At 47.8% G+C, this 27,486-nt stretch overlaps 1 long non-coding RNA gene across 1 annotated transcript in view; it reads right to left on the reverse strand.

Moving 5' to 3' along the window:
* Positions 1-286: 286 nt before the first annotated feature.
* LOC119979049 overlaps positions 287-27,486 on the reverse strand; it is a 29,950-nt gene continuing 2,750 nt past the window's right edge. Inside the window, exons 2-3 of the long non-coding RNA XR_005463628.1 lie at positions 19,649-19,778; positions 287-435 (exon numbers count right to left, since the gene is read on the reverse strand). This is a non-coding gene — a long non-coding RNA (uncharacterized LOC119979049). The remainder of the gene's footprint in view (positions 436-19,648; positions 19,779-27,486) is intronic.

Genomic DNA, 27,486 nt, shown 5'->3' on the forward strand with positions numbered 1-27,486 from the left:
GCCGGTTGTCCTGAAGTTAAGTATCGGTTATTGTAGTTGTTAGGTGCAGTTTAACTTGTAGTGTTTTGTGTTGCATGTCGAAGTAATCCTTGTGTGTAAATAAACCATCTTTGAACTTGACCTGACAAACTGGTCGTGTGGTCTTTTGATCGATATCTGGTAAAGCCTTGTGGTGGTATCATTTGATACGTGGCAACTCTAAAGTGCATCATTATTAATTGGCAACGTTATTGGCGACGCTGGCGGGATAATATTCCACTCATTAAAAGAGCAACATTAGTCTACATTCATATAGAAATATTTAATGAATGAGAGTTTCCGTTTTATGATTTAATGTGGTCACTAATGCTGGAGTGCAACAATTCCATGAATTCTGAAAGCTCTCCGTTGTTTGATCAGGTTAACCATTCTTCATCTGTGAGTAGGTCTGCTTTTCTAAGATTGAAAGGGACAACACAGTCAGTCAGTTTTTTTTTATACTATTTTTATTGAAGGCATTTTTCATGTAGACAAAAATAAAAAAGCCAAACCTCGGCAACAGGTAACAAAACAAACTACCCACCCACCTCACCCCCACCCACCGTCCCTCAACCCACCTGTCACCCCAAGCCCACCTCCTTCTTTTTCTTTTCCCTCCCAAACAAAACAAAACATCCATAACTCCCCCCCCCCCCCCCCACGTCCCACACCCCATTGATGCCTCAATTCACTTTAAAGAAGTCAATAAACGGCTTTGCTTCAGGTTGAACCCCTCTTCTGCTCCAAGCATGGCAAACTTTACTTTTTCCAGGTGCAACAATTTTGCCAGCTCACTCACCCATACCCTTGTCTTTGGTGGCTCCGAGTCGTGCCAACTCAACAAAGTCCGTCTCCGGGCTATCAGGGATGCAATGTCCAAGAATTCTCTCCCCACCCGAATTCCTGGACCTTCGGACACTCTGAATATCGCCACCTCCGGACTCAGAGCCACCCCATGCCCAGAATTCTGGACATTACATCCAAAAACCCCTTCCAGAACCCCCTCAACCTCAGACATGCCCAAAACATATGCACATGGTTTGACGGCCCCTCCTGCCCACACCTCTCCTTCACTCCTGAAAAGAACCTGCTCATCCTCGAGACCGTCAGGCGTGTCATGTTCTGTAGACTGGCCAAAGTGAATGATGAACTACAGAACATGCAGTTTAAAATAATTTATTATAGAACAAAATGCGTGGTACAATAACTAGGATAAATAAAGAAACAAACTACTAACATTAAACAACTCTTGTGGAATTACCGCAAATACGTCTATATCCCACCATGACCAACTCCCAGATGACATGGTGACGTGATGGGTTTACAATGCCACCTAGTGGCTGGAGGTTGTGCCTAACATTATGTACAAACTTACATTATGCATATCATCACAATGTGGGCTCTGTGCACCACCTTAAATTGGATGAGGCTTAACATCGAACATGACGAGGAAGCATTCACCGTCCGCAGGAACACCAACAGACCGCAATCTGTTAGGATAGGCAACAGCACCTCCTCCACAATAGTCCTCAACACCGGGGCCCCACAAGGATGTGCGCTCAATCCTCTACTGTACTCCCTATACACACATGACTGTGTGGCAAGACTTAACTCTAACTCAATCTATAAGTTTGCGGATGATACGACTGTGGTGGATCATATCTCAAACGACTAATCAGACTACAGGAGGGAGATAAATCACTTGGTTGCATGGTGTACCGAAAACAACCTCTCGCTAAATGTCGGAAAGACCAAGGAACTGATCATCGACTTCAGGAAGCGTAGCACGGCACTCACTCCGGTCTGCATAAATGGCTCCAAAGTGGAGATGGTTGATAGCTTTAAGTTCCTGGGGGTCACCATCACCAACAGTCTGTCCTGGTCCACTCACGTTGATGCAACAGTCAAGAAAGCCCAACAACTTCTTACTTCCTACGGAAGCTAAAGAACTTCAGCATGTCTGCATCGACTCTCACAAACTTCTACAGATGTGCGATAGAGATCTTCCTATCTGACTTCATGGTATGACAACTGTTCGGTCCAAGATTGCAAGAAACTGCAGAGTGTGGTGAACTCAGCCCAACACATCACACAAGCTTGCCACCCCCACATTGATTCTGTATACACCTCCCGCTGCCTCAGGAAGGCAGACAGCATTATCAGAGACCCCACCCACCCAAGCATTGCCTTCTTCCAGACCCTTCCATCAGGCAGAAAGTACAGAAGTCTGAAGACCCGCACATCCAGACATAGGAATAGCTTCTTCCCCACAGCTGCAAGACTCCTCAACGACTCCCCCTCGGACTGATCTGTTCCCCGTAAGAACCCTATTCACAACGCCCGATGCTGCTCTTGCTCATATATTCGCTTTGTTTGGCCCCTTGTTCCGCACTGCAACCAATCACTGTTTGTCGATGTACCATTTGTCAATGTACTCTGTTGATTATTCTTTTGTCTACTATGTACGACTGTGAACATTCCCTTGGCTGCAGAAAAATATTTCTCACTGTACTTCGGTACACGTGACAATAAATCAAATCAAACCAAATCAAAGTAATTCCATCAACAGCCCAGCCCCCAACTCCACCTCCAACTCTTCCTCCCACTTGCATCTGACCTCCTCCACAGGAGCACCCTCCCTATCCATCAGCTCTCCATATATATCCGCTACTCTCCCCTCCCTAATGTCGTCCGCGGACAACAAGTTATCTTGCTGCACCGGAGGTGGCAGCTCTGGAAAGGACAGCACAGCTTTTCGAACAAAATCCCTCACCTGAAGCTACTTGGCAACTGATACGTCTCCTCAAGCTCCTCCGGGCCTCCAAACTTTCCTCCCATAAATTAATCCCTGAAGTACTCTATCTCCACCTTCCGCCACCCTCGGAACTTTGCATCCGGCTCCACTGGTGCAAACCTATGGTTATCACACATAACGCCCACAGCAACATGTCTTCAAGTCCAAAGTGTTGCCTACACTGGTTCCAAATCCTCAACACTTATACCACCACCGGGCTCATGGAGTATCGCACCAGCCAGACTGGCAGTGGCACCAACAACAATGCTCTCAAATTGGTCCTCCTATACGTCACTGCCTCCACCCGCCCCAGAATGACCCCTCCTCCACCGCCCATTTTCCAACAATTGTGATGTTTGCTGCCCAGTAGTAATTTAACAAGCTCAGCAAAGCCATCCCCCCCTCGCCGATCACTTTCCTCACCCGTGGGGTCTTTCCCCCCACACAAATCTCAAAATCATCCCATTCACTTTTCTAAAAGAGGACTTAGGAACAAGATGGAGAGTTTCTGAAATAAGAATAGAAACTTGGGGGCTTTGTCAAAGGTAGACAGCTTACCTCCAACATGAGGCGCCTGCTGAACGTGATAATGACCCCCTATGGGCAGAGAATACCAGAGGTGATCGTCTCCCTAGATGCAGAAAAGGCCTTCGACAGAGTCGAATGGAAAAACCTCATAGAAGTACTGGAGCGGTTCGGGTTTGGAACAGGATTCACCTCCTGGGTAAAACTCCTATACAACGCTCCCATGGCGAGCGTACGGACAAACAACACCAATTCCCGATACTTCCAGCTGCACAGGGGCACCAGACAAGGATGCCCACTGTCCCCGCTGCTGTTCACCCTGTGGTAATTGTACATCTGACTAGATGCAATACAACTGAGCAAGCACTAGAGGGAGCACTTGAGAGCTATATATACACAGGGACAGGAAGTGACGACACACTTCACGGAAGGCAGAACTCATAGCAGGACACAGACACAAGCAGGCAGCATTCGAGGTAGCCGTAAGTTAAGCTCTGAAGAGAGAACGAATTCACAATAAAGCATCTTCTCCAACTTTGAGACTACGAGCTTTATTAAGACACGAGGAACAACACATGGTACCAGGTTTGGCTTCAGACGCTTACTACAGGACAACTCAGCTGCAGACACAGAAAGAACAAAATGGCATGGAAATCTCCTACTGGACATTCGACTTGGGAGGACATCGCTTATTCGAGGATGTGGCATGGAACCCCACCTCAGCTGGACACGACCGGCAATGTAAGAGCCACTAGCAATTGCGCTCAGAGCGGCAAAAAGCTGAAGTGCGGCAGAGAGTCTGACTCTATGCAGATGACCTGTTCCTCTAAATCTCGGACCCACAAAGCAGCATGGATGGAATCATCACGCTCCTGAAAGAGTTTGGTGCCTTCTCGGCATACAAAGTCAACAAAAGCAAAAGCGAGATCTTCCTGGTACACCCACAAGTAGGTGGGGCAACACTAACGGGACTGCCGTTTAAACAAGCCCAACACAAATTCTGCTACCTGGGGATCCAAATAGTGCATGACTGGAAAGGGATCTACAAATGGAACCTCACCAGTCTGACAGAGGAAGTAAAAAAGGACCTGCAAAGAAGGAACACACTCCCACTCTCCCTCGCGGGGAGAGTCCAGACGATCAAAATGAACGTGCTGCCCAGGTACCTCTTCCTATTCACAGCCAACCCGATCTACATCCCCAAGGCCTTTTTCAAAGCATTAGACAAACTAATCATGCCGTTCATATGGGGGGGAAGAATGCTAGGATCACAAAGAAGGTCCTACAAAAAACAAAATCCGGGGGGGCTAGCCCTCCCAAACCTACAATTCTACCACTGGGCGGCGAAGGCCGAGCGAATAAGGGGATGGATCAAGGAGCCAGAAGCCGAGTGGGTGCGCGCAGAAGAGGCGTCCTGTAAGGGGACCTCCCTCCGGGCCCTCGCCACGGCGGCACTCCCATCCCCACCCAAAAAATACTCCAGCAGCCCGGTGGTGATAGCCACCCTCCAGTCCTGGAACCAGCTACGGCAGCAATTTGGCCTGACCAAAACGTCGGACAAAGCTCCCATCTGTAACAACCGTAGGTTCACACTAGCACTGACTGACGCCACCTTCAAAAGATGGAGACAGGGCGAGGGGACACTGACAGTCAGGGACCTATACACCGACGGCAGGGTCGCAACACTGGACGAACTGACGGAGAAATTCCAGCTGGCCAGGGGGAACGAGCGAAGGTACCTGCAGCTCAGAAACTTCCTACGAAAGGAGACAAGGACATACCCACAACCGCCACGACAGATATTACTGGAAGAGTTACTGGGCGCAAGCATATTAGAGAGGGGAAACTGTAGCGACATGTACAACCGACTGGTAGAAGGGGCCGACACCGTACTGGATGCAACAAGAAGGAAATGGGAGGAGGACCGGGGGATCGAGATAGGGTGGCGACTCTTGAGCGAAGCACTGCATAGGGTCAACTCCTCCTCCATGTGCGCAAGGCTCAGCCTGACGCAACTAAAAGTGGTACATAGAGCCCACTTAACAAGAACCCGTATGAGAAGGTTCTTCCCGGAGGTGGGGGATAGATGTGAACGGTGCCAAGGAGGCCCAGCCAACCACGCCCACATGTTCTGGTCTTTCCCCAGACTTGTGGAGTACTGGACAGCCTTCTTCGAGGCAATGTCCAAAGTGGTGGGGGTGAGGGTGGAGCCATGCCCAAAAGTGGCGGTCTTCGGGGTTTCAGATCAGCCAGATTTATTTCTGGGGAGGAGGGCAGACACCCCTGCCTTTGCCTCCCTGATCGCCCGCCATAGAATCCTGTTCGGCTGGCGGTCAGCAGCACCACCCAAAGCTGCAGACTGGCTGTCCAATCTCTCGGAATCTCTCCAAATGGAAAAAATTAAATTCGCTATCCGAGGGTCAGACAACGGCTTTCACAGAACATGGGAGCCATTCACCCAATTGTTCCGGGACCTGTTTGTGGCCAACGAACAAGCAGAAGAATAGCCAGGTAGCCAAGAACCAGGGGAAAGCAGCTAAAGCATGAGAGGGAGAGATAGACCGGGGGGGGGGACAACTCAGTCTGAGAGGAAGGAAAGGCAAACCACGTGGGGGGGGGGGGGGGGGGGGGGGGGAACAGGGACAGGGAACAGTAGAGGAGAGCCAGGGAGGTAGGTGGGGGGGAGGGTGAGGGGGGAATGCAGGTAAACGTTAACCAACCTGACATCCAAGGAACAGAGAAAAAGGAGAACACAGGCAGAGGACGGAGGGCCGGCTGAAGCAGCAGCGTGCACGAGATGACAACGGCGGCAAAATCCGACCGGGAGAAGCGAGGGGAAACACCAGCACCAGACCCACTCAAGGATTGCCCTCCGGAAGTGCCTCGCCGGGTGGGATGCCTACTTACATATATATAGATACATCATATCCTGTGTACATAACGGCAAAATATTTTTTTTTTTATAAATGTTTTTTTATTGAGTTTTCATATTTTATATATGACAAATTACAAGTTATTAGAGAGAGAGAAAAAAAAAAGGAAAACACAAAAATTTTACATGAATATTTACAGGTAAGCATCTTCATAACAATAATTGTGGCCGCCCCCTTTAGCCAGCATACATATTTTACATTCCCCAATATGGCCGAGGCACATGTTTATAGGCATTTATTTATAGTTTGGTTTTGGGCCTTGGCTTGCCATCAAACCCCCATACCGAGCCCCGTAGCCCCCCCCCCCCCCTCCCCCCGGCTACCTTCCCCCGATTCCCGCCCATTTTCCCCTGGTTCTTGGCCACCCGACTATTCTTCCTCATGTACGTTGGCCACAAACAGGTCCCGGAACAGTTGCATGAATGGCTCCCACGTTCTGTGGAAGCCGTCGTCCGACCCTCGGATGGCGAATTTGATTTTCTCCATTTGGAGAGAATCCGAGAGGTCGGACAGCCAGTCTGCAGCTCTGGGCGGTGCTGCTGACCGCCAGCCAAACAGGATTCTACGGCGGGCGATCAGGGAGGCAAAGGCAAGGGCGTCCGCCCTCCTCCCCAGGAATAGATCTGGCTGGTCTGAAACCCCGAAGACCGCCACTATCGGGCATGGCTCCACCCTCACCCCCACCAGTTTGGACATAGCCTCGAAGAAGGCTGCCCAGTACTCCACAAGTCTGGGGCAAGACCAGAACATGTGGGCGTGGTTGGCCGGGCCTCTCTGGCACCGCTCACATTTGTCCTCCACCTCCGGGAAGAACCTACTCATACGGATTCTCGTTAAGTGGGCTCTATGTACCACTTTTAGTTGCGTCAGGCTGAGCCTTGCGCACGTGGAGGTGGAGTTGACCCTATGCAGTGCTTCGCTCCAGAGTCCCCACCCTATCTCCATCCCCAGGTCGTCCTCCCATTTCCTTCTTGTTGCGTCCAGTACGGTGTCGTCCCTGTCTACCAGTCGGTCATACATGTCACTACAGTTCCCTTTCTCTAGGATACTTGCGTCCAGTAGGTCTTCCAATAGTGTCTGTCGTGGCGGTTGTGGGTACGTCCTTGTCTCCTTTCGTAGGATGTTTTTGAGCTGCAGGTACCGTAGCTCGTTCCCCCCAGCTAGCTGAAATTTCTCTGTCAGTTCGTCCAGTGTTGCGATCCTGTCGTCCGTGTATAGGTCCCTGACTGTCAGTGTCCCCCCGTCCTGCCTCCACCTTTTGAAGGTGGCGTCGGTCAGTGCTGGTTTGAACCTATGGTTGTTGCAGATGGGAGCCTTGTCCGACATTTTGTACAGGCCAAATTGCTGCCGCAGTTGGTTCCAGGATTGGAGGGTGGCTGTCACCACTGGGCTGGTGGAGTGTTTTTTGGGTGGGGATGGGAGTGCTGCCGTGGCGAGGGCCCGGAGGGAGGTTCCCATGCAGGAGGCCTCCTCCGCACGCACCCACTCGGCTTCTGGCTCCTGGATCCATCCCCTTACTCGCTCGGCTGTTGCCGCCCAGTGGTAGAATTGTAGATTCGGGAGGGCTAGCCCTCCTGGATTTTGTTTTTTGTATGACCTTCTTTGGGATCCTAGCATTTTTACCCCCCCATACGAACGCCATGATATGTTTGTCCAGCGCTTTGAAAAAGGCCTTGGGGATGTAGATCGGAATGGATCTAAACAGGAAAAGGAACCTGGGCAGTACGTTCATTTTGATCGTCTGGACTCTCCCCGCGAGGGAGAGCGGGAGTGTGTTCCATCTTTGCAGGTCCTTTTTAACTTCCTCCGTCAGGCTGGTGAGGTTCCATTTGTGGATCCCTTTCCAGTCATGGGCTATTTGGATCCCCAGGTAGCGGAATTTATTTCGGGCTTGTTTGAACGGCAGGCCCTTTAGTGCTGCCCCCCCCCCCCCCCCCCCCCCCCCCCCCCCTTGCGGGTGTACTGGGAAGATCTCACTTTTGCTCATGTTGAGTTTGTAGCCCGAGAAGGCTCCAAACTCTTTCAGGAGCGCTATGATTCCGTCCATGCTGCTTTGTGGGTCCGAGATATAGAGGAGCAGATCATCCGCATAGAGTGAGACTCTGTGCTCTCTACCTCCCCTTCGGATCCCCCTCCAATTTTTTGCTGCCCTGAGCGCGATTGCTAGCAGTTCGATTGCTAGTGCGAACAGCAGCGGGGACAGTGGGCATCCTTGTCTGGTGCCCCTGTGCAGCTGGAAGTATTGGGAGTTGGTATTGTTGGTCCGTACACTCGCCATGGGAGCGTTGTATAGGAGCTTTACCCAAGCGGTGAACCCTGTTCCAAGCCCGAACCGCTCCAGTACCTCTATGAGGTATTTCCATTCGACTCTGTCGAAGGCCTTTTCTGCATCCAGGGAGACGATCACCTCTTGTGTTCTCTCCCCGGAGGGGGTCATTATCACGTTCAGCAGGCGCCTGATGTTCGCGGTAAGCTGTCTACCTTTGACGAAGCCCGTCTGGTCCTCTGTGACCACCTCAGGTACACAGTCTTCTAGCCTTTTGGCTAGGATTTTGGCCAGTATTTTGGCATCTGCGTTCATCAGAGATATGGGTCTGTATGACCCACATTCCGTTGGGTCTTTGTCTTTCTTAGGTATCAGCGAGATTGAGGCCTGTGCTAACGTGGGTGGCAGTGTGCCCCTAGCTAGCGAGTCTGTGAACATCTCCCGCAGGTGTGGGGCCAGCGCTGTCGCGAATTTTTTGTAGAAGTCCGCCGGGAATCCGTCCGGTCCCGGCGCCTTCCCCGTCTGCATGGAGCTAATGCTCTCCATGATCTCTCCCAGTGCTAGTGGTGCTTCCAGATCCCGTTTTCTGCCCTCTCCCACGACTGGTATGTCCAGTCCATCAAGAAACCGGTTCATCCCAGCCTTCCCCGTTGGGGGCTCCGAGGTGTCATAACGGCAAAATATACTCTGTTCAAAAATCCAATAAAAAATATTTATTAAAAAAATAGAAACTTGGGCAGCACCTTCATTTTCACCATCTGTGCACGCTCTGCCGAAGACAAAGCCAACACATCCCAACTCTTGACGTCCGCCTTTATACCCTCCACCAATTGTGCCAAGTTCAACTTATGCAACTGTCCCCAACTCCATGCCACTTGTATCCCGAAATAGCAGAAACTCACTCCCACCACTCGGAATAGCAACTCCTCCATCCTCCTCTCCTGCTCCCTGGCATTTATTGGGAACACTTCGCTTTTCCCCAGATTCAATTTGAGAAGTGGCCAAACCCCTCCAGGGTCCCCGTGATCCTATCAAAACTCCCAACTCAGTCGGAAATGTACAACACATCATCTGCATACAAAGAGGGGCGGGATTCTCCGTCAGCCGACGCCCGAATCTGGAAAGGCGATTGGGCGGCGAATCTGTCGTGAGGTCAAACCCCTGGCCGGCGCCGGCCACCTACCAGGATGTCATGCTCCGATGCCTTGATAACAGTGTCAATGTGTTCTACGGGATGGTTTTCTGGATCAATATGGTGAGGGACCAACTAGGGAACAGACCATCCTGGACTAGGTATTGTGTAATGAAAAAGGAATCATTGGCAATTTAGTTGTGCAAGACCCTTTGGGGATGAGCAACCATAGTATGATAGAATTCTTCAATGTGGAGAATGACGTTGTTGATTGTGAGACTAGTGTCCTGAATCTTAATGAAGGAAATTATAATGATATGTGAGTTGTCTATGATGGATTGGGAAATGTTACTGAAAGGGATGATGGTGGATAGGCAATGGCAAATATTCAAAGAGCACATAGGTGAACTTCAGCAATTGTTTATTCCTGTCTGAAACAAAAATAAATGGGATAGATGACCAAACCGTGGCTGACAAGAGAAATTAGAGAGAGTATTCGATCCTAGAAATAAACATACAAATTGGCATGGAAAAGCAGCATACCTGAGGATAGGAAGCAGTTTAGAATTCAGCAAAGGAGGACCAAGGGGGTCGATTAAGAAGGGAAAAATATAATATGAGAGTAAGCTTGTAGGGGACATAAACCAACTGCAAAATATTCTATCGCTATGTGAAGAGAAAAAGATTGGCGAAGACAAATGTTGGTCCTTTACATTCAGAAAAAGGGGAATTTATAATGGGGAACAACAAAATAGCTGACTGTTACACCAACAATGAAGGCCAGCGATTTATCTCTCCATTGGGTTCGTGAAGTATGAGTTATTGAGGTGTTACCCAGATTCAGACCGGTGTTCCCAATTGTCCCGGGCTGGGATACCAGCATTGTACACTGTGGCTGCAGATTCATTTTGTTCAAGGAATAAACTCAAGTTTGTGTTAGCCTGGCCTCGGCTAGTTATTACACTTACCAACAAAGTAGATACTGATGGTTCTGTCTTCACATTGGACACAAATAACGAACCAGAAATGTTGGGTGAACAAAGGGTTTGGTGAGAGGGAGGAGCTGGAGGAAATCAGTATTAGTCGGGAAATGGTGTTGGAGAAATTGATGGGATTGAAATCCAATAAATTCCCAGGGCCTGATAATCTACATCCCAGAGTACTTTAGGAAGTGGCCCGAGAAATAGTGGATGCATTGGTGGTCATCTTCCAAGTGGCAGCACGGTAGTATAGTGGTTAGCACTGTGGCTTCCCAGCACCAGGGTTCCATGTTCGAATCCCTGCTGGGTCACTGTCTGTGCGGAGTCTGCACATTCTCCCCGTGTATGAGTGAGTTTCCTCCGGGTGCTCCCGTTTCCTCCCACAGTCCAAAGCCGTGCAGGTTAGGTGGATTGGCCATGATAAATTGCCCTTCGTGCCCAAAAAGGATAGGAGGGGTTGTTGGGTTAGGAGGATAGGGTGAAAGTGAGGGCTTAAGTGGGTCGGTGCAGACTCGATGGGCCGAATGGCCTCCTTCTGCACTGTATGTTCTATGTTCTAAGTGTATGGGATTGAGGGTAGTGTATTGAGATAGACAGAAAACTGGTTGGCAGACAGGAAACAAAGAGTAGGAATAAACGGTTCTTTTTCCTAATGAGTGGGGTACTGCAGGGATCGGAGCTGGAACCCCAGATATTCACAATGCATATTAATGATTTAGATGAAGGAACTAAATGTAATATCTCCAAATTTGCAGATGATACAAAGCTGGGTGGGAGATTGAGTTGTGAAGAAGATACAGAGATGCTTCAGTGACATTTGGGCAAGTTGAGTGAGTTGTCAAATGCATGGCAGGTGCAGTAAAATGTGGATAAATGTGAGGTAACGCACTTTGGTAGCAAAAACAAATGGCATGTTATTATCTGAATGGATATAGAGTGAGAGAGGGAAATGTGCAAAGAAACCTGGGTTTCCTCGTACACCAGTCACTGAAGGTAAACATGCAGATGTAGCAGGCAGTAAAGAAGGCAAATGGTATATTTGCCTTCATAGTGAGAGGATTCGAGTAAAGGGGCAGGGATTTCTTGCTGCAATTATACAAGGCCTTGCTGAGACCACATCTGTAATATTGTGTGCAATTTTGGTCTCTATCTGAGGAAGGATCATAGAATCATAGAACTTTCAGTGCAGAAGGAGGTCATTTGGCCTATTGAGTCTGCACCAGCTCTTGGAAAGAGCACCCCACTTACGCCCACGCCTACAAGTACAATCTATCCCCGTAACCCCACTTCACCTTTTTTTGAACACTAAGGGTAATTGATCATGGCCAATCCACCTAACCTGCACATTATTGGACTGTGGGAGGAAACTGGAGCACCCGGAGGAAACCCACGCAGACAGAGGGAGAACGTGCAGATTCCTCACAGACAGTGACCCAAGCCGGGAATCGAACCTGGAATCCTGGAGCTATGAAGCAACTGTGCTAACAGCTCGAGAGATTGAGTCAAAAGACCAAAGAACAAAGAAAAGTACAGCACGGGAGCAGTCCCTTCGGCCCTCCAGGCCTGTGCCTGACCATGCTGCCTGTCTAACCTAAAACCTTCTACACTTCCGGGATCCATATCCCTTTATTCCCATCCTATTCATGTATTTGTCAAGGCGCCCCATAAACATCTCTATCGTACCTACTTCCACCACCTCTTCTGGCAGCGAGTTCCAGGCACCCATTACCCTCTGTGTAAAAAACTTCCCTCGCACATCTCCTCTAAACTTTGCCCTCGCACCTTAAACCTATGTCCCCCAGTAATTGACTCTTCCACCCTGGGAAAAAGCTTCTGACTATTCACTCTGTCCATTTCCCTCATAATTTTGTAGATTTCTATCAGGTCGCCCTTCAACCTCCATCGTTCCAGTGAGAACAAACCGTGTATATCCAAACTCTCCTCATAGCTAATACCCTCCATATCAGGCAACATCCTGGTAAACCTCTTTTGTACTCTTTCCAAAGCCTCCGCATCCTCTGGTAGCGTGGCGACGTGAATTGAACACTAAATTCTGAGTGTGGCCTAACTAAGGATCTATACAGCTGCAGCATGACTTGCTAATTTTAATATTCAATCGATGAAGGCAAGCATGCCATATTCCTTTTCTTAAAAATATTTTTATTGAAGTTTACATTTTACACTGTACATAAAAATAGATGAGACAGTAATAGTTTACATGTTGTTCCTTTTTGGCACCCCCTTCCACCCTCCCTTTGCTCCACCCCCCCCCCCCCCCCCCCCCCCCCACACCCCACTTCCCTTCTGTTGCTGTTCCCGGGTCTTAACCTAGGTCCTTTCTTTCACTGTTGGTGATTGTTTGTTGGGCCCTCTGGCCCCTGGTCTGTCTCTGGCCTCCCCCTTGGTGTTTCCTCTGGTCACTCTCCCCCCTCCACCTCATTACCCCCCTCTCATCCCTGACTGCTTTCTGTGGTCTCCGTGGCTCCCTTGTGGGAACAGGTGCTAATGGCAGTCCCCAGAGAGAACAAAAGATGTGAAAGGTATAATGAAATATTACACAGAGGGTAGTGGGTGCCTGGATTATACCTTCACATCTTTTGTTCTCTCTGGGGACTGCCTTTAGCACTCTTTCCTCTTGGTTTCTGTGGCTATTAGCACCCGGTTTCCCTGGGTTTCTGTGGCTATGACTCATCTCTCATTCTCACTCCACAGTATAAATATTTCCCACTTTCTCTGTCTTTTAGCATTGACAAAGAGTCATTGGACTCGAAATGTTAGCTCTTTTCTCTCCCTCCAGATGCTGCCAGACCTGCTGAGAATTTCCAGCATTTTCTGTTTCGTTGGTGGGAACCTGTGCTTGCCGCAGATGGGAGCCGTGTTAGACACCTCGGTCAGACTGAAGTGCTGCTTCATCTAGTTCCAGGTTCCCAGTGTTGCTACTACCACTGAACTGGCTGAGTGTTTTGCTGGCGGGGAAGGGAGTGCTGTTGTGGTGAGGGCTCAGAGGGTTGTTTCTGTGCAGGAGGACTCTTCCACCCTCACCTGTTCCCTGGCCGTATGCCTTCTTGACTACCTTCTCCACCTACGTTGCCACTTTGAGTGACCTGTGGACCTGTACATCCAGATCACTCAGCCTGTCAAACTCTTAAGGGTTCTGCCATTTACTTTATGTTTCCCACCTGTTTTAGACTTTCCAAAATGCATTACCTCACATTTGTCCAGATTAACCTCCATCTGCCATCTCGCCGCCCAAGTCTCCAACCGATCTATATCCAGCTGTACCTCTGATAGTCCTCATCGTTATCCGCAATTCCACCAAACTTTGTCATCTGCAAACTTACTAATCAGGCCAATTACATTTTCTTCCAAATCATTATCTATACTACAAACAGTAAAGGTCCCAACACAAATCCCTGTGGAACACCATTAATCACAGCCCTCCATTCAGAAAAGCACACTTCCACTACTACCCTCTGTCTTCTATGGTCAGTTCTGTATCCATCTTGCCAGCTCACCTATAATCCTGTGTGACTTCACCTTCTGTACCAGTCTTCCATGAGGGACCTTGTCAAAGGCCTTACTGAAGTCCATGTAGACAACACCCACTGCCCTACCTTCATCAATCATCTCCATCACTTCCTCGAAAAACTTGATCAGGTTAGTGAGACACAACCTCCCCTTATCAAAACCATGGTTCTGGCCTGTAATTTCCTGGATTATCCTTGCTACCCTTCTAGGATGGTACGGTGGTGCAGTGGTTAGCACTGCTGCCTACACCACTGAGGACCCAGTTTCGATCCCGGCCCCGAGTCACTGTCTATGTGGAGCTTGCACATTCTCCCCTGTCTCTGCGTGGGTTTCACCCTCACAACCGAAAGATGTAGGGTTAGATGGATTGGCCACACTAAATTGCCCCTTAATTGGAAAAAAATAATTGGGTACTCTAAATTAAAAAAAAATATATCCTTGCTACCCTTCTTAAACAAAGGAACAACAGTAGCTGTTCTCCAGCCTTCCTGGGGACTTACCTGTAGCCAGTGAGGATCCAAAGATTTCTGTCAAAGCCTGAGCAATTTCCACCCCTGCCTCCCTCAGTATTCTGGGGTGGATCCCATCAGGCCCTGGAGACTTATCTACCTTAATGTTTTTCAAGATGCCTAACACCTCCTCCTTTTTGATCTCAATGTGACCCAGACTATCCACACATTGTTCCCTAGATTCGTCATCCACCAAGTCCTTCTCTTTGGTGAATACTGATGCACTCATTTAGGGCGCGATTCTCCCAAAACGGGAGAAATCGTAAAGCTGGCGTCAAACCCGGGCGGGTTTGACGCCAGCACGCCCCTTCCCGACCGGGAACCGATTCTGGTCCCCGGTCGGGGCTAGCAGCCCGACGCCGTAGGCTCCGGCATGACGGGCTTAACGAATATCGTTAAGCCCGCTTGCCGGAGTTAGCGCCGGCTGACGCGTCATATGACGTCAGCCGCGCATGCGCGGATTGGAAGACTCCAACCCGCGCATGCGCGGATGACGTCATCGCGTATTTGCACAAAACCCGCGCATGCACGGGCCGTGTTGCCCCTCAGCCTCCCCGCGAATGGATACTGCGGGGCGGCGGAAGGAGAAAGAGTGCGCGGGCATCGGGCCCACCGCCCGCGACCGGTGCCCACCGATCGCGGGCCCATGGCACCCTTGGCACGGCCGTGGTACTGCCGTGCCAATCGGTGCCATGGTTATGAAAAGCGAGTTTGTGACGCCGTTTTTACCAAACGGCCAGACCAGGTGTGTTTGCCGTTCGTAAAAACGGCGTAAAGGGCTGGGACTTCGGCCCATCGAACAGCTGTGAATCGCTGCCGGCCGTAAAAAAACGGCGGCAGCGATTCGGGTCGGGAGTTGGGCGGGGGGTGGGGGAGAATAGCGGGAGGGCGGGAAAAATGTCGGGAAGGCCCTCCCGCTATTCTCCGATCCGTCATGGGGGTCGGAGAATTTCGCCCTTAGTACCTTGCCCATTTCCTCTGGTTGCACGCATAGATTCCCTTCCCTGTCCTTGAGTGGGCCAACCCTTTCCCTGGCTACCCTCTTGCTCTTTATATATGTATAAAAAGTCTTGGGATTTTCCTTAATCTTGTTTGCCAATGACTTTTTGTGGCCCCTTTTAACCCTTCTACTTCCTACTTTCCTTATATTCCTCACGGGCTTTGTCTGTTCCCAACCTTCTAGCCCTTTGAAATGCTTCATTTTTCTTTTGAACTAGGCTCACAATATCCCTTGTTATCTAAGGTTCCTGAAACTTGCCATACTTATCCCTCTTCCTCCCAGGAACATGCCGGTCCTGAATTCTTATCAACTGACATTTGAAAGCCTCCCACATGCCAGATGTTGATTTACCCTCAAACATCCGTCCCCAATCTAGATTCTTCAGTTCCTGCCTAATATTGTTATAATTAGCCTTCCCCAATTTAGCACCTTCACCCGAGGGATACTCTTATCTTTATCCAACAGGTGCCTTAAAACTTACTGAATTATGGTCAGTGTTCCCGAAACGCTCCCCAACTGAAATTTCAACCATTCCCCAATACCAGGTCCAGTCCCACCCCTTCCCTAGTTGGACTATCTACATATTGTTTCACAAAGCCCTCTTGGATGCGCCTTACAAATTCTACCCCATTCAAGCCCCGAGCACTAAGCGAGTCCCAGTCAATATGGGGGAGTTAACATCACCCATCACAACAGCCCTGTTGCTTTTACACCTCTCCAAAATCTGCCTACATATCTTCTCCTCCATCTCCCACTGGCCAGCCTGTAGTAAACCCTCAACAGTGTGACAGCACGGGGCGGCATGTGGCACAGTGGTTAGCACTGGACTGTGGTGCTGAGGACCAGGGTTCGAATCCCGGCCATGTCCGTGTGGAGTTTGCACATTCTCCCCATGTCTGCATGGGCTTCACCCCCACAACCAAAGATGGGCACGTTAGGTGGATTGCCCACGCTAAATTGCCCTTTAATTGGAGAAAACAATAACTGGGTACTCTAAATTTATTTTAAAAAAGAAAAAAAAAAGTGTGACAGCACCCTTCTATTCCTGAGCTCCAACCATATTGCCTCGCTGCATGACCCCTCTGAGGTCTCCCCCCTGCAGTATAGCTGTGATATTCTCCTGAACCAGTAGTGCAACTACCCCACCCCTTTTACATTCCCCTCAATCCTGCCTGAAAAATCTAAATCCTGGAACATTTAGCTGCCAACAATCCTGTCCCTCCCTCAACCAAGTTTTTGTAATGGCAACAACATCATAGTTCCAAGTACTAATCCAAGCTCTACGTTCATCTACCTTACCTGTTATACTTCTCGCATTGAAACAAATGCACCTCAGACCACCAGTACTGCTGTGTTCAGCAACATCTCCCCGCCTGCTGTTCTTGTGAGTCTACCTAGCCCTATTCTCTAGTTCCCTCTCAGTTATTTCACCTTCTGACGTTTTCCTCCAGTTCACACCCCCTTGCTACACTAGTTTAAACCCTTCCGTGTGACACTGGCAAATCTCGCGGCCAGGATATTTATGCCCCTCCAGTTTAGATGCGACCTGTCCTTGTTGTATAGATCCGACCTGCCCCAGAAGAGACCCCAATGGTCCAGCTGTCTGAAAGCGTCCCTCCTACACCAGCTGTTTAGCCACATGTTTGGCTGTACTATCTTCCTACTTCTAGCCTCACTGGCACATTGCACAGGGGGTAAACCCGAGTTACAATCCTAGAGGTCATGTTTTTTAACTTTCTAGCTAACTCTCTGAACTCCTGCTGCAGGACTGCGTCACTCCCTATGTCATTCGTACCAATATGTACCATGACCTCTGGCTGTTCACCCTTCACCTTCAGAGTGCCCCCTGCACATTCAGAGATATCCTAGATCCTGGCACCAGGGAGGCAACATACTATCCTGGAGTTTCATAGATAGAATTTACAGTGCAGAAGGAGGCCATTCGTCCCATTGAGTCTGCACCGGCCCTTACAAAGAGCGCCCTACTCAAGCCCACATATCTACCCTATCCCCGTAGCCCAGTAACCCCCACTTCACCTTTTTGGACACTAAGGGCAATTTAGCATGGCCAATCCACCTAACCCACACAACTTTGGACTGTGGGAGGAAACCGGAGCACCCGGAGGAAACCCACGCAGACACGGGGAGGACGTGCAGACTCCGCACAGACAGTGACCCAGCTGGGAATCGAACCTGGGACCCTGGAGCTGTGAAGCAATTGTGTTAACCACTGTGCCACTGGGCTGCCCTTTCATGTACACTTTCATGTACACAGAAGCGCCTATCTGTGCCCCTGATGATACAGTCCCCTATAACTATTGCTCTTCGGCCCTTTGCCATTCCCTGCTTAACAGCAGAACCAGCCATGGTGCCACTGCTTTGGCTGCTGCTGATGTTTTCCCCTGGTAGGCCATCCACCCCATAGTATCCAAAAGGGTATACTTGTTAGAGAGGGGGACAGTCACAGGGGATTCCTGCACTGACTGCCTGCCCCTTCTAACGGTCACCCATCTATCTTCCTGTATCTCGGGTGTAACCATGTCTCTAAAACTCATGTCTAAGCGCTTTCAACCACCTGAATGCTCCTAAGTACATCCAACTGCTGCTCCAACTGATCCGTGCAGTCTGTGAGGAGCTGCACTTGGGTTCACTTCATGATGTAGTTGTCCGGAATACTGGAAGTTCAAGGACCTCTGACATCTCACAAGTGAAGCATTTTACCCCTCTAACTGCCATTTTGAGAACTAATTAATAAATTAATTAAAAAATAAATACTTATTAAATTTAAATAAGTTACAGTTAACTATATGTTTCCTAGCACCAGATTTGTAGTATAAATGTAAAATGCTAAGTACAGTAATCTCCTATCTCTGGTTTAGATGCCCCTCTACTTATGATTAAATAATTAATGAATTCGTTTAATTAGTTGAACAATGGTTTATTTTCAAATTGAGTACAGATTCTCTACCAGCCAATCAGGTCACAGCTTTCCTGTGATGTCACATTTTTCACCTGAGTTCAGTTCCTCTGTTTACTCGCCGGCTGGATCTCCACCCTCTGCCCTCTGCCCTCTGCCTTCAGTCAGCTGCACTCTTTGTAAACCCGGCTGGAACTCTGACCTCCGACTCTGCTCCCAGTCAGCTGCACTCTTTGTAAACACCTGGCTCCCCTCGCTCTCTTTGAGGAAATGTAGGAAATGAAAGGAGCATCTCGCTCCCTCCTCATCGAATGTCCGCAGTCACCAAATGCCCACTTTAGCACTCTAATACAGCCCGAAGTCAGCATTCCAGTGCAAACGAGTTGGTTAGAATTATATTCGCTGGAGTTCAGATGAATGAGGGGGGATATCTATATAAACCAATAAAATTCAAACAGTCAGGGTAGATGCAGGAAGGATGTTCCCGATGATGGTCATAGTCTGAGGATACGAGTAAAACTACTTAGGAATGAGATGAAGAGAAATTTCTTCACCCAGAGAGTGGTGAGCCTATGGAAATTGTTACCAGAGAAAGTTGTTGTAGCCAAAGCATTGTATGGTTTCAAGAAGGAGTTAGATATGTATCTTGGGATGAAAGGGATATGGGGGGGGGGGGGGGGGGGGAGACGGAGGAGAAGGGAACAGTCCATTCAGTTGGATGACCAGCCATGATGGGTGCATGTACAAAATTGTCATATTTTATATTTTTTGCAGTAATGTTATTAAAACCTGGGTTAAGATGCATACAGACAGTATGATTGCTAGAGCTGTAATTAAGGTGTTGTAAAAATAAGGTCATTATTGATTTTCAGGTGAAGTGTTCTGCTGATAAATCGTGAGAACCATTTAGTTGTTTACAGATAGCTTGCTAATGGAATATTGTTACATTTGAAGGATCCATGGGGTGTCGATTGCTTGAGGGGGTATTGTGTTTGGTCCTGGCTAAACAAGTCAAGGGTCATCCTGTAAGAACAGACAAAAAATACCTTATGCTTTGGGCACAGATGGTACCATTAACGGGAGGAGCCAGGTCTGCCTGAAAAGTAAGTTGGTCCTAGAATTCATCTGAACAGAGATGTTTCAGTTTTGTCCAGAAAGGTTCTCTCTCCAAAGATTCTGCGCAGAGAAAGGTAAGTGAAAACCTGGTTGTTAACTTTATTTAGTATTTGATATATATTTATTTGCTTAATTGTAATATTGTGGCAGGTTTAGGAAGTAAGGTTTAGCAGGATGGGTGGTACGGTAGCACAGTGGCTAGCACTGTTGCTTCACGGCACCAGGGTCTCAGGTGGACCGACATTCATTCTGAACCCTGTTTCCAAAGCCTCCCTCAGTGGCAACTTTCATGACCTCTGGTTGATTTCCACAGCCCTCTCCTGTAACTGTTCAAAACAGCATTTCCTGTCTTTCTCTCTTCTCTAAACTCTACCCAGCCTCTCAACCAAAGGTTCTCCGCTGAGGTGGCCAGACTTGAATCCATTGTGGTTATCTTGGCTGAATGTCCGCATCCGTTTATCCAAAATAACAGAACCATGCCATTCATATGCAACCAACCTTCCAGAGAGGGACAAATAGGTCATCAGACTATGTGATGGGCTAATGTCTGGTTAAACAAAGTTGTTCTGAATGATATATGAGTGGATCATCCTGGCTGAACAGGAGGATCCTGTGTATTCCTACTAACAACTGAAGTTAAGTTAAAGTTTGAATGGGACAAGGAAATGCAGGCTGTGGGCATATCCCTCTGACTCTGCTGCCAGGAGTCTTTTCCCTCAGTCTGTTTAATCCCTAAATTGCCTACTACATTTTGGACCCCATTTCTGGACCCAATTTCCTAATATCTTGTTATACTGTCAATTCACTATGAGACTGTGAGAACGAGTGAATCTAAGGCTTTATTATCCAGGAACTCACCTGCCAGTGTCTGCTGTACAAATGAGTGCCACCTACAGGTGGCCGGTCTATATATCCCCCCGTGGAGGGCGGAGCCAGAAGCGGAGCCCACCGTGGTTCCAGTACAAGGTCATAGGTCACAGCACTATACAGACAGCATACTTAGGTGAATACATTCACCACATATCTCCATATCATGACCTAGCCTAACGATGATCAAATTGAATAGTGGAGCAGGCCCGAAGGCCAAATGGCCTAATCCTGCTCCTATTTTCTACATTTCTATGGATGTGCATTATTTGAGTGTGACTACAGTGGATGTATGCTATTATAGTGTCTGGATGTATTTATTGTCTCGATTCCCCTTTCCCTCCTTCTGGTCATGTTTAAACTTTGTTCAAATGTAATATCTTCTGGATCTGAGGAAGGGACTATGCTGAAAACATTAACCTGTGTTTCCCCCACATTTGTTGTGTGAGCTGCTGATTGTTTTCATCATCTTCGGTTTCAGATTTACAGCATTTAGCTTTTTGTTCTGGGCACTTTACAGGTGAATCATGCAGTTCCGAGACAGAAGAGACCATCTGTGTCTGCCTGTTGCCCGGTGTGTCATCCTGAGAAATGGGTTGGATGGAAATTTAAAGAAGTGTGGCCATCTAAAATGGCTGCCCGCAAAGGATAATAGGAATTGTGGTCAGTTTGGTACACAGACAATACACAGCCCCTGTGTATGGTGCAAAGGAAAGCAGACCTACACAGATACTTGCACCGGCTAAAGGTCAATCACCGATTTCCCCAGGGCAATGGACTCAGATTGAAACATAGCAGCAGTAACAGACTCGGGGATGCCTAATCACCTTATTTGGGAGTGCATACGTGCCTTGGACAATAACAAATAGGACCCGCCCAGCTATCAATGTACCCGCCCCTAATTGGCCTGAATCGATTTGGGTGATCGAAATCCTATCGATCTATTGGATCCTGAGTTGGGACCGCCCAAAAGAGTGCGAAAGATCGGAGGATAAGAGGAACTGCGTGACCAACATTCTGTCTCTTTTGGGACTGGCTTCTATCCCACCAACTGTAGCACATCGATCAGCCAATTCAAGGACCCGCGATCGCTACCTGAAGGACGAACCTCAGCCCAGACGCACCTGACAACTTCCAGCCACCACACGTGGGGAACCAGATAAAGGCCTTACCTTGAAAGTCACTTGAAAGTTAAGTAAAGGTCGTTTAAGCTGTTAGGTACAGTTTAATGTGTAGCCGCATGCAGATTATTACACATAGCACCAAGCAAATGTTTAATAATAAATAGTAATTGAACTAATATACTGGTTGTATGGTCATTTGTCCAATACACGGAACGTACTCGCGTCTTGTGGTTATTATTAATAAAGATAAAAGAGCAACAAAATAAAGAATCTCCTGAGGCATGTCCAACTCAATTCTTTTACACACTTCAAAATGTGTGTAAAATATTTCAGTCATATTGCTGGATCAGTTGCAAATGTTCTTGGACCAATTGACGGATGGTTGCCACAATCCACCCAATGTTGCTGAATGTAGAACTGCCAAACAGGAGACCCTGGGAGGGGCAATTAGGGGCTGTTCCCTAACTGTCAAAACAAATTCCAGGCTCTTGCTGGCCCCACTACAATCTCCCACCTGTTATTGTTTCCACACACAGTGCAATAATGGGGGGACACAAATGCAAATTCTTCTTTATACCATCTCTGGCACTCTACAGGAATGACAGGTTGATGTATACACATCTAATCTCTCTCCTCCTTATCCCTTTGTCTTTTAATTTTAAACATACATGTCGAAGAGGCTTTCCGTGACCTGCAACTGTCTCGACCCAGGAACTCCGAAGTGTTCAAATGAATAAAGGATCGGCTGTTCAGGCAGTGGGAATGACTACAGTGCCATCTAGTGGGCAGCAGTATTTCAGCAGTGTTAAAGGTTTTATGGTAAAAGCCAATCAGACAAAGGATTCCTGCTGAGACTAGCTATTTGTCAGTAAACCTCTCTGTTTTACGTTATAATTTCCATTGCTCCTGTTTATCCTGAGCACCCAATGTGTGAAGGCCAACCAATTCAGTCACATTCAGAACAAAATAAAAAGACTTGCAAAACGCATTCTCACAAAAAATAAACATATCTGAGTCCAGCAGTGTGATTTGTAGCTACGAAAATACCAAATCATTAACTTTGAAAATCGTTGGTTGCCCCTCAATTTGAGGATGACATCTACTCAGGGTCCCACGTTTCTGCCATGGGCCTTCATGTGACTGAACAAGGCCAATACCCAACCGGTAGATCTTTGGGTACATGAGACAGGACATCCCACGGGATGAGATCCAGAGTACAGTATAACTTCCTGTTCCTTCCTTCTCTTCCATTGCTCTACCTCCTCATCAGTAAAACTTTGTGACTCTGAGCATGATGCAGTTTGATAGACAAGTTGTTGCCATTCTGGACAATTGGCAGCCAGTTCCTAAATCATTGATGACAAAGCTATTGCGCTTCAAGAAGAGCTCCAGAATGCCTTTGTCCTCTCTGGCAATGCTGACCACCTGAGTGTTGAGAAAACAGGACCTGGCGAAGAAGGTGTTTTTAAGCCATCGAGGTACAATGTCCAGTCTATCGTAATTTATTTTGCAGGGAGTTTGCCTGAATGCTTGGGGATGGTATATAACCCTGTTTTATATTTTAGAAATGACTGTTTATCGAGCCACAGAATCAGTTTTTAAAAGGCACAAATGACCTAAACAGCTGGTCTCTAAATGGCCAAATATTTACATAACTTCACCCGGCTTCGTGGGCAGCACGGTAGCACAGTGGTTAGCACAATTGCTTTACAGCTCCAGGGTCCCAGGTTCAATTCCGGGCTTGGGTCACTGGTTGTGTGGAGTCTGCATGTTCTCCCCGTGTGTGCGTGGGTTTCCTCTGGGTTCTCCAGTTTCCTCCCACAGTCCAAAGATGTGCAGGTTAGGTGGATTGGCCATGCTAAATTGCCCTCAGTGTCCAAAATTGCCCTTACTGTTGGGTGGGGTTACTGGATTACGGGGATAGGGTGGGGGTGTGGGCCTGGGCTCTTTCCAAGAGAATCGATGGGCCGAATGGCCTCTGTCTGCATTCTCTGATTCTATGAACTTACAAAGATTTCAGAGTGGATTCGTCTAGATGCAACCCACCAAGGGCAATAAACGTAAATAGAACATAGAACATTACAGCGCAGTACAAGCCCTTCGGCCCTCGATGTTGCGCCGACCTGTGAAACCAATCTAAAGCCCATCTACACTATTCCAGTATCATCCATATGCTTAGGAGTGAATTGCTATCTCCTGAACTGCTCTAAGACATTCAGACATAATCCAATTGTTCAGGTGGGTGAAGGTTAAACTGTTAAACTCAATCACTTTGGGCAATGGACCATGGGCTGAGATGACGGCCCACCGACCATTTTGATCAAACCATTTCAGATTTTGGGTTCCCTCTCTGGAAACTCTGGCTCCATCCGCATTCCCCCACCCCTGACCTACACCCTGACACTGAGATCGGTCCCCCTCCCCCCAGAGCATCCCCTACCTCTCGCCCTCAGTACTTACCTCAAGTGCGATCCTGGGACTTTGGTTCAGGCACAGCACCGCAGTACCTCTTCTGACCACTGCGGCACTGTGCCTGGATGGATTGGAGAATGCATGACTCTGAGAGGAGTGGGAGAATGTTGTTGACTACAACAATGTAACCCTAATCATAGATATCTACACATAGTTCAGTTGTATGAAATAAATCAGTTGTTTGAACATAACAATGTATCAGTAACCATTATGGTTATATTAAGCTATATTAACCAACATGTCACGTGGCAGCAGCAGCGATGGACCCTGAAACACTACAAGTCCAACTTTAAGGAAGATTCACTGTCAGACCTGTAAAAGTGCCGCCAAAACTGCAGAACACTGAAAGACAGAGTTGAAGGACTCCAAAGCTGCACCAGAGACACTATAGAGGCAGGAAATCAGAAAATCAACTTTCAAAGTCATTCAGGGCTGCATCACAACACATAGTGGCCTGTGAAGAAAATCCTGATCCAGCCATCATAGACGTCAAGTCAGAGAACCAAGCAAAGGTCATGGAACTGATGAGCAACCCTTCAAAAGGATAAAACTTGTTTTTAACAACACACTGGGCTGGTAGCACTGGGGAAACCAAACCTTTAGAAATTTCAAGCTGTGGAAAACTCTTCAAGCTGGGTCCGAGATTGGTACTATTACTCAAGGTGACCACAAGGCCGTACAAAAGAAAAACACAGCAGCTGAGCATACTCTGCTGCAGAAGAAGAGAATGAAGAGATTATTGAATTAACTTAAAGTAAAGTAGTTTTTAACAGAGGTCTGTAAACAGAACAGGTCAATATTGAGAGTGAAGCCATAGTGCCACAGAGGTGAAGAAAAACCTTGGCTCAGGAAACCTCCAGTGACCACACAATTCCTTCAGCCCAGGAATGTAAAAGAAACATCAGAAAATAAGGTATAATTTGGAGGGAAAATATCAGGAGCAATAAAACCCTGCCAGCACTGTGGACCCACAGTGACCCACAGGTGCAAAGAATGTCCTGCAAACATTGCAAAATGCTTTTGCTGCAGAAGAATTAAGGGCAGTACGGTGGCACAAGTAGATAGCACTGTGGCTTCACAGCGCCAGGGTCCCAGGTTCGATTCCCCGCTGGGTCAACTGTCTGTGCAGAGTCTGTACGTTCTCCCCATGTCTGCGTGGGTTTCCCCTGGGTGCTCAAGTTTCCTCCCACAGTCCAAAGACATGCAGGTTAGGTGGAATGATCATGATAAATTGCCCTTAGTGACCAATAAAAGGTTAGGAAGGGTAAATGGGTTACGGGGATAGGGTGGAAGTGAGGCCTTAAGTGGGTCGGTGCAGATTCGAAGGCCGAATGGCCTCCTTCTGCACTGTATGTTCTATTTTCTATGTTCTAATTGGTCATTTGGGGAAGATGTGCTGAAGAAAAAATTCTGACGACACAGGTTTCAAAGAAAAAGTCTTCACATTAGACTATTGATTGATTGATTGATTTGATTTATTGTCACATGTACCGAAGCACAGTGAAAAGTATTTTTCTGCGGCCAAAGGAATGTTCACAGTACGTACATCGTAGACAAAAAAAGAATAATCGGCAGAGTTTAACGAAGTTGAAGAATTTCTGCCAGAAGAGGAACCAAAATATTTCCTGGGTGAGATCGATTACCACAATCACATAATCAGAAATTCAGATATACATATCAATGGACATATTACCAACTTTAAACTTGATACTGGAGCGAGTGTAGCGGTTTTATTAGTTTTTTTTATTAAGGGGCAATTTAGCGTGGCCGATCCACCTAACCTGCACATCTTTGGGTTGTGGGGGTAAAACCCACGCAAACACAGGGAGAATGTGCAAACTCCACACGGACAGTGACCCAGAGCCTGGATCGAACCTCGGACCTCGGCGCCGTGAGGCTGTAGGGCTAACCCACTGCGCCACCGTGCTGCCGCGGTTTTATTAGTTAATGCACTGTGGTTACCAGCGCATTGCCTGCAGCCAATGGGAACCCAGCTCTAAAGTAAAAATCAAGGGAATATTATAGGCAAAACTCCAATACAAGGGAAAGCAGACAATGGAAACATTGTGGGCGGGATTCTTCATCAGCAGTATCCACCACTTCGTAACCAGCGCACTCACAGCCGCGGATTTCCCAATTGCGTGGGGGTGCCTACTTTAGGAAACCCCATTGGCTGGATGCTGGGATGGAGGATCCCGCTGCTGGCAGGAGCACACCGCAACAGAAAGTGGGTGCAGCGAGATGGAGAATACCGCCCTGTATGTTCTTCAGAATCAGGCAAGGTCTTACGAGGTGGGAACAATTAACTTCCCCATGAACCTTGCAGAATACGAGCTCCCCTGTTAAGGTGGCCGGGGACCTCTAACAATATATGGTTGTATAACATATAAAGCCACCTAATTAGGCACCGGTAGTGGAGAGACCCAGTTGGGATCTACCATGTGATCTTTTTAATAGTTACTGTAAATAAACTAAGTTTCTTTGAACTATTCAGTGTGGATGCCTTCATGGCCTTTTAAAACTGGCCTCTCATTTTAGTAGAAGAGCTTGTACAGACCTCCATCTTAACAGGAAAGTGAGAGAGGTCAATCAACAAGAATCTAAGTGTGACTTTGATGTTTTATACAGTGGTTAATAGAGTTCCCCCGCCCCTCACGGGTGAGCTCGCACTCTGTAAGGACCACAGGGAAGATAACCATTCCCACCCCATAGACCCTGTGCAGGATATTACGCAAAGCTGCAAAGATGTCACATCCATTGATGAAACAGGTCCAACTACAGATGGAAGAAATGATCAGAATGGAAATTATCCCCCTGTCACTAAACCTACAGTGGTTCCTGTTCCTCAACCTATTATAACCCTTTGCAATTGTGTAGCCTTTAACTCAACTCAAAAACGTAGCGAGGCGAAATTAATCTGATGTCCTCAGTGGACGAAGGTTTGGTGAAGCTGTCCAATCGTACCATGTTCACAAAATTAGATGCCAACAAATGGCTTTTGAGGGGTACCTTTCGGATGAGAAGTCAAAATTACTAATCAGTTTCATCACTCTGTTCGGGAGATTTTGTTTTCATCATTTACTTTTTGGTATAACATCAGCATCTGAAATTTTCCAAAGAACCATGTTTAACATTGTACAGGCCTCAGAAGGTGAATATGTCACGTGGATGACATTTTAGTGCATGGTGAATCTACCAAAGAGCATGACCTGAGGGTTAAAGTGGTTTTAAACCATCTCCAAGAAGAAGGGCTGACACTTAATGAAAAGTGTGAATTCTAGAAAACGTATTTCCTCGGGCACGTT

This window comes from Scyliorhinus canicula, chromosome 15 (assembly GCF_902713615.1).
Source record: "Scyliorhinus canicula chromosome 15, sScyCan1.1, whole genome shotgun sequence".
NCBI classification, from domain to species: Eukaryota; Metazoa; Chordata; class Chondrichthyes; order Carcharhiniformes; family Scyliorhinidae; genus Scyliorhinus; species Scyliorhinus canicula.